Source organism: Alexandromys fortis, unplaced genomic scaffold (genome assembly GCF_014885135.2).
Source record: "Alexandromys fortis isolate MF-2015 unplaced genomic scaffold, M_Fortis_MF-2015_v1.1 scaffold_26, whole genome shotgun sequence".
NCBI classification, from domain to species: Eukaryota; Metazoa; Chordata; class Mammalia; order Rodentia; family Cricetidae; genus Alexandromys; species Alexandromys fortis.
In genome coordinates, this window is record NW_026067894.1 from 2,810,386 (window position 1) to 2,821,833 (window position 11,448).

The following is an 11,448-nucleotide window of genomic DNA, read 5'->3' on the forward strand; positions in this document are numbered from 1 at the left end:
CTACAGAGCAAGTTCCAGGACAAGCTCCAAAGCGACACAGAGAAATCCTGTCTCGGAAAAAAAAAAAAGAGAAAGGAAAGTAATTGCCTGAGATTCTCTCCTAGGTGCCTGGGTGGCCACTGCAGTTCTATTGGGACTTTTCTCTTGACTTCACCCTCTGCCTCACACCACCTATGATCAATTAGGTCCATCAACATTAATAAGTCACATGGTCACCTCTTTCTGAGCACACTGTCTATATTGTCCAGCCTCCTTGGAGTCCAGTGGGTCCCTTGTAGCCACATGACTGGTTTTTAACCCCTGGTGTGCAGGAGGAAATGACATGGTGACATCTCAAAGCACAGCCATAATGTGTCCCTCATGCCCTGCCTCGTGGCCAGCAGTTGAGTGGATGCAGAGGATCCAGAGGAAGTCACCAAGGTGCAGAAGCCTGTATCTCCTTCAGTGGTAAAGGATAGAAGGGATCCAATCAGATGATGCTTGGGAGAGGAGGGGATTCCAGCAGCTAATGTCTCCCCGATGCACATCTGAGACATTCTCCTTTGTAGCTCCCAACGGATGAATAAACATCTGGAATGTTCAGCATCATTGGAATTGCCATAAAAGTGCTGTGTTTTTATTGATCTCTGCAGATAGAGCGGGGAGGCTGGCCAGAGGCCCTGTGGCCCCATTCATGGCAAGCTAGGCTTTGAACCGAGCCCTGTCTGCTCCCCAAGGGCAGTTTCCTTTCACTCCTCCACCTCAGCCCAAATGAAGGGGTGCTTAGAAGACGATCACACTCCGGGCTGCTGTGTGATTTGCTCTCTGCCCCACTGCTGCCATGGTTGACAGCAGAACCTCCTCCGTGCCCCATGGTCAGTGACGTCAGATATGTATGGCACCTTTCATCTTTACGTCCCCATCATTCCCGAGCACTCAAAGGAAAGTGGTTAAAATGATGTCCGTTTTCTCCAGTGTGCCACATTAATGTCTGTGGAACCCGCCTTTTACCATGCCGCTAATGTACGGACCTGCCTTCTCCATTGGCTTCTTCCTTCCAGTCGTAAAGTCTGCTGTGATTCCAATGAGAAACAGCTCCCATTGGCTCAAATATATAACCACTTGATACTGTTGGCTGAGGTTCCTGTCCCTCCAGGTCCCACATCTGTTTAGTCCCAAATAAACACACAGAGCTCTCCATTAATTATAAGCTGATTGACCCAGTATCTCAGGCTTCTTATTAACTCATAACTTATATTAGCCCATAATTCTTGTTTGTGTGCCGGGCAGTGGTGGTGCATCCCAGCACTTGGGAGGCAGAGGCAGGCAGATCTCTGTGAGTTCGAGGCCAGCCTGGTCTACAAAAGCCAGTTCCAGGACAGGCTCCAAAGCTACACAGAAACCCTGTCTTGGGAAAAAAAAAATTCTTGTTTGTGTCAGCCACGTGTCTTGGTACCTTTTTCGGCAAGGCAGTCACGTCTTGCTTGCTCTGTGTCTGGCTTCCTCTCTGTCTGGGTGAAGACTACAGACTGAAACTTTCCTCTTCCCAGAATTCTCATTGCCCCGCCTCTATTACCTGCCTGGTTGTTCTGCTTATACTTCCTGCCTGGCTACTGGCCAATCAGCGTTTATTTAAAATACAAGTGACAGGGTACACACCATTGTCCCACAGCATGATACCCTCCGTTTTGGAACAAGATGCTGGAGAAAAATCCCTCACTAGGGACCAGATTTGAGAGTTCTTAGCCTGGCCCTACTTCCAGTTTGTTCTCTGTGCTTTGTGTTTGTGGTTGAGGATGTAAGCTCTCAGTTTCCGGCTCTTGCCACCATTCCTGTCCCCAGGGTACCATCCTGTCTCTGCCAAGATGGACTCTTAGCCTTTGGAAACCATGAAGCCAAAACGGACTCTTCTGTAACTTGATTTGGTCATGGCTTTTTGTCACAGCATCAGGAAAGTGGCAGATACAGTCTGCTCTGTGTCTCCTTACCTAAATAATCCCGTCTCTGTCCTCCCTGCAGTCCTGAAGGAGCAGAGCGCAGAGCCTCCTGCTGTATCCTGGTGTCCTCCCCTATCAAATGGGGATGCAATACCACCCATGTACAGTCATCACTCAATAGCATAGGCAAAGCCGGGAGTGGTGGTGCATGCCTGTAATCCTAGAACTCAGGGGGCTGAAGCCGGTGGATCTGTATAAATTTGAGGCCAGTGTAGTCTACATAGTGAATTCCAGGTCTACCAAGGCTAAATACCCTTTCTTAAAAAATAGAAAAGAACGTGTGTGTGTGTGTGTGTGTGTGTGTGTGTGTGTGCGCGCGCACAGTCATTATAGCTAGAAGCTGGAGATACAAGTTCAGTGAGACAGCAATTGCCTAATGTGTGCAAGACCCTGATTTGAATCCATAGAGCCACTAACAACAGCAAAAGTACCCAAACAAACAAAAAAAGGGAATTTATAGCTAGATGAAAGCACAAAAAAAGAAGAAAAGTAACCAAGAAACAATTGCTGCTTTCCATTTAGGACATAAGCCAACCTTTTTCTGTTACACATACATGCATAATTTACCATAATGAGCTTATGCAGCAATACAGTTGCTTTTTCCTTAGCCAATAACTCATCGTGGTTACTTTACACATTAAGGATTCTCCCAGGGCAGGATGTTGGTTTCTCAGTATCTATTTATGGAAGCTTCTTGATTAAAAACGAAACATGGAGTTGGTGAAATGGCTCAGCAGGCGAAAGCAGGGACTCTGCAAGTCTGACAACCTGAGTTCAAATCCCTGAAGCCCACAGTGAATGGAGTCTTCTGATATGCCCTCTCCCCTGTATACCCTCTTCACACACACACACACCTACTGTTACTACTACTACTACTACTAATAATAATAAAATAGACAAACACCCCCCCCAGTGTTGCATCTTCTTAGCATCACCAAACATCTCTACGTGCACCCTTCCATCTTATTTTTTTTTAGGAGCCGAGTATAACTCAGCATCGGAAGAAGAGCATGTGGTCCATCTTTTTTGCTCTCCCTCCGACAAGCAGACACAACTCCACAAGCCATATATGCTATATTATTAATTATATATTATCATATGCTAAAATAACAACTGCCACTACTTCTGCTCTCTGGGAAAGAAGACGATTGTGAAGTGGGGAAAAAGACGATAAGTATTTGCTAAAGGCCACCACGCCAGCTGTGTTTATTTCTTGAACTCAATCTCCAAGTCCATGGACCAAACACCAATGGTCCTTTAGATTTGTAGTTTATATAGTGCGTCTTTCAACACCCTGAAACTTTGACCCAGGTTGTAACTGAAGGAAAGAGGGTTTCTGGTAAATCCAGTTTCCAGTCGGGAACCCCAAGCCAAATCTTCCCATCCCTCTTCCTGGAGTGGACCACCTCTGTGGTGAAACCCACTGGCAATCCATCAAAAAGGGAGGCGGGTTGACTTGGAGCCGAAACCGTAAGTGCTTATAAGAAATGAAAGACATGGTTTGGGGTGAAAAAGTCATGCTTCCGGGTACAAAGGCAAAACCACTAATAACCCAAGGATTCGGTGTTCCGTCTGACCTGTTCTGATGCTGTCACCATGGTGATGGTCTCCACAAACAGCTGCAAAATAACCAGATGAAAAGGAAGGAGAAACATCGACCCCGGCGATCTGGAGTTATTTGAGAGACCAAGGCAACGTCACGTGGGGTAACTACAGAACGCAGAAACTGTTCTTCTAATAACCATCCTCCCTTCCCTTTTGAGGTTGAACAAAGGTCTGGCAGATCACAGAAAGAAGTCTTGGCCCAGCGTCTTCAGGGTTCAGGAAGTGCAGCCAAAAGAACTGAAATAATGGGTAAAGACACTCAGCGTCTTCACACACTCTCGGCCTGGGACACTCAGCTGAGCCTGGGTGGTGTCCAAGGGTGGAACAAAGCTGACGTTCTTTGGAGAAGAGGCTGGGTCTGGGACTCCAGGGAACTGGACTTGGTTGCCTGCCCCTGACCTTGATTCCCGAGCGCCAGCAGCAGCGAAGGAGGGAAGCATCTTCAAGCCACACCACGTCTCTGGGGCTTCTGCATCTGCTGCAGATTCCTTCACCACACCCGGCCTCACGCTATTCTCTTTGAATCCCTGACTCAGCGAGCTCCAATACAAAGAGCAGAACCAGCTATGTGTTTCTATGCCAAGAAAGAAACTCCAGGCAGTATGCTTTGCCGACTTCTTCGCTGACCCCGAAGTTTTCACTGACCCTGAATCACTTCCTCTTCCAACTTAACCCCTTGCTCCCTTCTCTTCCAGACTGCCAAACCGAAGAACCTAACACAAAGACAAGTGTTCTGTGGTGGCCAATAGAAAATGAATCCAAAAATCTCCTGCCTCTCCTAAAATGGACATTTCTCCAACAGGCCTGTCACTGTGGATCTCTGTTCATTTACATCTATTAGAGCCGGGCAATGGTGGCGCATGCCTTTAATCCCAGCACTTAGACACAGAGGCAGGTGAACGTCTGTGAGTTCAAGGCCAGCCTGGTCGACAAGAGCTAGTTCCAAGATAGGTTCCAAAGCTACCTACCGGGACTCGGTGAGGAATGGAGCTACAGGGATAAGCAGGATCCTGGGATATCTCTCTCCCTCCCTCTTTCTTTTCCCTCCCTCTCTCCATTATACTGTAGGGCTTAAACCAAAGACCCCAAACATGCTATGTGTTCTCTCCACAACCACCTTTTTTTGGAGAAGGTCTCACAGTATGTCCCTGGTTTGTCTGGAACTCATTACAAATTCATAGAGATCTCTCTGCCTTTGCCTCCCGGGTGCTGGGATTAAAGGCATGCACCAACCACACCTGGTTTAACTTTTGATTTCGAGACGGGGCCTCAGCCTCTGAAATAGCTGGGAATACTATTGTGCCATCAGACCACACGGAGATCATATTTTTCCATAAACTGTGTGTGAACATGTGCCCTGGTGCACATGTGGGGTTAGACCTCCCCTTCCGTCACGCAGGTTCCAGCAATGGAACTCAGGTCATCAGGCTTGACAGCAGGCGCCTTTGCCTGCTGAGCCTTCTCTCCAACCCCAAGACCTTATGTTCTCTTTTAGTTATGTGTATATGTCTGTGGGGGAGGGGGGTTGTGCAAGTGAATGCAGGTGTGCAAGGAGGCCGGAGGTGTTGGAGCTCAAGTTACAGGTGGCTATGAGCTGCCTGCGGGTACTGAGAATGGAACTCAGGTCCTCTGCAAGGTTAGTATGTGTTTCTAACCTTAGAGCCCTATGTCCACTTCTGCTAGTGTCTCTTTCGGTCTCCCTGTGCCTCTGCCTCTCAGCTGCTGGAATTTTGCACGTGAGTTACCATGCCTAGCTCCTTAGAAGTACTTTTGGGGTGACACTAACCCATTCTTTTGGCCTTTCAAAATAACTCTGAAAAATCAAATACTTGAACCCTAGTCATTGATGTATAGACTAGTATCTAGGGAAATTAAAACTAGACCATATATTCTTGATGGAGATTGCATTCTTTTTTTTAAATATTTATTTATTTATTATGGATACAATATTCTGTTTGCATATATGCCTGCTAGAAGAGGGCACCAGACCTCACTACAGATGGTTGTGAGCCACCATGTGGTTGCTGGGAATCGAACTCGGGTCCTTTGGAAGAGCACGCGATGCTCTTAACTGCTGAGCCATCTCTCCAGCCCCGAGATTGCATTCTTGTCTGCATATTGTGTAAAATTTCTGTTACCACAAACCTCCTCTGAGATTTGGACATGAACTGCACTATTTGCATGGAGGATGTAGAAACGGAGCAGAAGTTTAGATGCTTGCTGCTCTTCTAGAGGACTGGAGTTATGTTCCCAGCACCATTGTCAGGCAGCTCACAACCCTCTATAACTCCAACTCCAGGGATTCATATGCTTTCATCCTCTGCAGGCACCTGCACGCGTGTGCCCATGCTCACTCGCGTGCATGCACAAGTGCACGCGCGTGCGCACACACACACGCCTATACATAACTAAAAGTAACACATACATAAAAAAGATCACATTTCTTCCTCCCTGTGTTTGTTTTTCTTTCCTGCACTCTGTAGTTGCACCCCTGTGTTCCTGCAGCCTCTCTGAGTGTTCTTCTTCCATGGGACTCCATGCTGAATTCCAGGCATGTAGAACCAGCCTCAGCACCCAGCAGGTGTCCCGGTCTGTTCAAGTATAACAAAACGTCATAAACTGATGCCAGCATGGTGGCACATGTCCGTGCAGACCAAAGTGATCCATTTGAAATGTAAGTCAAGGATGAAGATGTGGCTCGGTGGGTGGAGCACTTGCTTAGCATGCATGACATCCGGGGTTCAAACATCGGAACTGCATAAAAAGGCCTGGTGCTGCAGGTCTGCCACCCCAGCACTTGGAAGGCAGAGGCTAAAGGAGCGGAAGTTCAAGATCATTCTGTCTTCATAGGGAGTTCTAGGCCAGCCTGGGCTACGTAAGACCCTGTCTCAAAACACCTAAAAAGGAAGTGTAAATAGTAAGATGTCTTTATGAATTCTAGTGAGCGTGATAAGTAGATTCCTTAATATGCTGACAGGCAAGTGCTTGGGATAACTAGAAATCTCAGGCTACAGGAGAGATGCCTTTCCCGGCATGCATGTGAAGCAGAACAGGGTTTATGTGAAAAACAGGGAAGAAACTCAAGGATCTTCATAACCCTGTGATGAGATTTCCAAAGGCCTCTCTTTCTCTAGTTGCTGATCTACGTGTAATGCAGATAATCGGCTTTTGCAATTTACAGATTCCAAATGAAATTAAGTCAAGTGTGGTGGTGCACACCTTTATTCCCAGCATTCTGGAGGCAGAGGCAGATGGATGTCTGAATTCAAGGTCAACCTGATCTACAGAATAAGTTCCAGGTAGCCAGGGCTACACAGAGAAACCCTGTCTCAAAAAACAACCCAAAATAAATAAATAATAAAAATTTTAAAAGCCTCTTTTTTTGTGTGTTTTTGTTTTTTGTTTTCCAAGACAGGGTTTCTCTGTATCTTTTTGAAGCCTGTCCTGGAACTCATTCTGTGGACTAGGCTGGCCATGAACTCACAGAGATCTGCCTGCCTCTGCCTCCTATATGCCAGGATTATTAAAGGCGTGTGTCGCCAATCCGGTCAAGCCTTATAGAAAGATTCTGATTGGTCATGCTTAAGACCCTGGCAGCATAGAAAGACTGGCTATCTATGATTGGTCAGACTTGACCAGTGACATCAGGGTATACCATTAATGCGAAGAGGGGCAGGGACTTTCTGTCCCTTCTAAACTACCAAAGAACTGTAGAGGGGAGAGAAGGCCCACTGAAGGAAGCCCTGCCGCTCCCTCACCACCTCAGCTCCAGCCTTGTTACACCCATGCAGCTTGCTCACGTGCTGATCTCACCTTTTGTATTGGCTCTGGGAGAACACACCTGACAGTCATTGAAGGCCTAGGTCCCGTGCCTGCGCATGCTCACACCTGAACCTCTATTGTTTTTCTTTTCTTACTGTTTTAGATTTTATTTGTGTAGGTGTTTTTGTCTGTGCAGGACCCAGCTATGAGGGGCCTGGGTCTCAGTAATCTTCCCTAAGGTAATAAATACCTGGTTCCGAGAAAGACCATAAACTGAGTCTTCCCAGGCACCACCCAGGAACAGACCACCCAAAGGAAATTCCTAACGTTCCAAGTGTTGTAAATAGGGTCACCTGTCAGCACACACCCAGCGCTTTTCACCAGGACACCCCTAGACAAATGTCACAGGGGTCCTGAACCTTAGAAATCCCTCACCCCCACTTTTGCTACTATAAAAACCCAACTCTAACTGAGCTGGGGGCTCTCTGGTAACTCCCATAATTTGGACTCACAGAGAGTCCGAGTTTGCCAACCTGTGTAGAATAAAGGCTCTTTGCTTTTACATATGGGACTCGGTCTCCTTGTTGGTTTTTGGGGGAACTTCGTGGATCTGGGCATAACAATCTGCATGCATACATGGTCTGTGTACCACTTATACCCCCGGTACACACAAAGGCCAGAAGAGGATGTGGGATCCCCTGGGACTGAAGTTACAGATGGCTGTAGGCTGCTATGGGAGTCTGGGAATCCAACCTAGGTCCTCTGTAAGAGCAGCCAGTGCTCTTAACCACCCAGCCACTTCTCCAGCCCTCTCCATTGTTTTTCAATAAGGTAGGGCTGTTTTCTGGCTTTGGGTAGAAACGGATTGTGTTTTCTGGATGCTCAGACTTGGCCTTCCCAGCTTCTCTATGGTCTGTTTCTCACAGCTGACCCACCTCTTGCAAGATGGAGAGAGAGAGAGAGAGAGAGAGAGAGAGAGAGAGAGAGAGAGAGAGAGAGAGAGAGAGAGAGAGAATAAGACCTTCATGCCCAGGACTGTTCGCTACATGTTGATCATCCAGGGACCCCTGACTCTGAAACAGTCCCTGGGCTTCACAGTCCAATCTAGGAACTGGACTGTTGAAGAGACCATCGGATGCCCTCCTGAGGGCCACCGAGAGCTGATAGGTCTGTGTTTCAATGGTTCTGGGAAAAAGAGAAAAGTCCCGGAGCGTTAGCTCCTCCTTCTCCTTGGATTGAATCCAGCCTACACTAGAGGCGCTTGGGACTCAAGTTGTCTAAGTAAACACGGATTCCTTGATGAGTTTCCAAAAACCAGGAATGATGTTTGTTCTGAACAGGCTGTGGACCCTAAACCACCACTTCCCGATCACTGGGGCCCGGCATAAGCATGTTAGCCATAGATTCAAAAACATAGTGTTTTGGGGGCTTCCAATCCCTTCTTTTCAGGACTGCAAATCTGAACTGTGTCTTGTTTCTGCTGTTGGTAGAAATCAATTATGTGTTATACTTATTTATTGGCAAGTCCCAGGTCTCTAATTCAATTATACCCCTTTTGGATGTGTCTCTACGGAGGTTGCCAGAATATGGAGAGATCCCAGAAAATCACATGCCCCTTCTTCCTGATTGAATTCGACAACAAAGGAAGAGCAGACATAGGAACCCAGCAAGTGGAGCTGAAAAAAATCATGAGGTGGGGAGGAGTAATAAAGCTGATTATAAGGAAATAGGTTGTGGGTGTCTATCAATTGCCCATCCTGGAATTAGGCAGATTTAGCCACTCAAGTCAAAACAACGCTGAACAGGGGCCAACCAAGGCCTCGGAAGTCAAGCCTGCCATATAGAACTGAAGGCATTAGACACACTGTCCAAGAGAACAAGGGAAGGAAAAGCTGGGTTTGCAGTCTGTTGCTGTACCAAAACACCGAAGTCATGTCATTTGCAAAGGAAAGAGGTTTATTTGGGCCCTACTTCTAGAAGCCCAAGAGCTCTGCCCTGGCTTCTACTCAGCGCCTGGTAGGAAGGTGGCTCAACCTTTAGTGCAGAGTGGGGAAGCAGGAAAGACAAAGAGGCCAGATAGTCTGCTCTCATAAGAACCCACTCCTGCGGGGATGACAAGAATCCTTTCATGACGGCATGTCCTGTGACCCAGACACCTTAAGACCTTATCGCCTCTCAGTGGCGTGACACCAGCAACGGGTTGTATCAGTTTTGGTAGGAATAGACCACATCCAACTCAAGACAAGCATGACATGTTCAGTTTCTTCTCTCCCGCCCATCAATTAGCCCATCAATTTCCATCCTCCTATGGGAAGCAGTAAGAGAGAGGACCAAATGGCTGGGGCTCCAGCTGTTAGAAGAGCGGCTGCCTAGAGTACACAAAGTCATGATTCCATCCACAGGGCTCCATAAACTAGGGGTGGTGCATGCACATAACTCAAGCACTCAGGAGGCAGAAGAAAGAAGATTATAAGTTCAAGGTCATTTTTTTTTGGCTATGGAATGAATTGCTATTGTTTTTATTAATTTATTTTTATTTATTTATTTATTTATTTATTTATTTATTTATTTATTTTGAGACAAGATCAGTTTAGCTGGACCTGATGGTCATTTTACCTGACATTTGAACTCAGGTCCTCTTGGTTTTACAACTGGTGTTCTTGCCCCATGACCCAGCTGGCTTCCATGCAGCCCAGATTTGAGTTTGAAAACCTCTTGCTTCAGCCTCCCAGTACTGGGCTTATAGGTGTGCACCATTCTGTCAGGACACAGATTTCTTTCCATCCCGGGTCTTCCAGAGATGGTGTGTATTGTACATGCACAGCCTATCTCAATTTGGCCTCGTCACTCTTTAGTACCCAGTAGCCATGTGTCACTAGTGACTACGGTATTGGAGGAGCAGGGAGATGATGCAGGGCTATGTATAGGTGGGGTGGTCGGGTGTCTGGAGTTTCTGTTCCCTGGGATTTTTCTATGCATCTGACTTTCATTTTGTTCTTAAGGCTTCTTTTGGTCGTTTGTTGTTGTTTGTTTCTATTTGTGGTTTTGTTTCTGTTTATTTTTCTCCTTGGTTTGTTCTCTTGGTGTAAGAGGGAAGTTGAGACAAGGTTTCACTGCACACTTCTGGCTGACTTCAAACATAGACCAGGCTAGCCTGACAGAGAAATCAACCTCAGCTGAGAGGCTTTGGCTCCAGGAAGATTCGTGGTCCCAGGGGTGCTCCTGTCAGTAATCATCCCAGCAGGACTGCACCCCAGCAGGGGTGCCTCTCCCCTTTCCTTCTTCTTTTCAATGACATTTTCTTTTTTCTTTTTTTTTCTTTTTGGTTTTTCAAGACAGGGTTTCTCTGTGGCTTTGGAGCCTGTCCTGGAACTAGCTCTGTAGACCAGGCTGGTCTCAAACTCACAGAGATTCGCTCGCCTGCCTCTGTCTCCCAAGTGCTGGGATTAAAGGCGTGCGCCACCACCGCCCGGACTTTTCAATGGGAAGCCCAACTTCCTAAAGAGAATGTAGAGCTCTCAGCATGGACTAAGGGAGCGGGCCCTGACTGCACATCTGCTCTGCCTAGCTGTCTCTTGTTCCACAAACATCCCCTAAATAGCCCTATGAGGAAGGAACTCTTCTGACTCACAGTTTACACGTGGCAAGAGAGGCCCAGAGAGGCTGAGTAAGTTGTTCAAGGCCACAGAGCAGGATTCAAACTTAGATAGGCCTATCCCAGGACTCATGCTTGTCACCTCTTCGAGCAATGGGGTTCTATCATCACATAGCCTGGGACGCACTCAGAGCCCTTCCTACTCTTCGCCCCTGCCAGGGATGCACTCACCACCCCACCACTCACCCCTGCCAGGGATGCACTCCCAACCCCACCACTCACCCCTGCCAGGACCAAATTCTCTATGAGGCACAGTAAGCAAGGGCCTAAGGCCCATGAGACTTTCAACAGCCTATAAAATTGTTCTATTTAAATGTGTTTTGCTTAATTAACATTTAAATTTTTATTATTATCGTTAGTAGTAGTATTATCATTAGTAGTAGAGAGAGGGGGGAGAGAGAGAGAGAGAGAGAGAGAGAGAGAGAGAGAGAGAGAGAGAGAGAGAGAGAG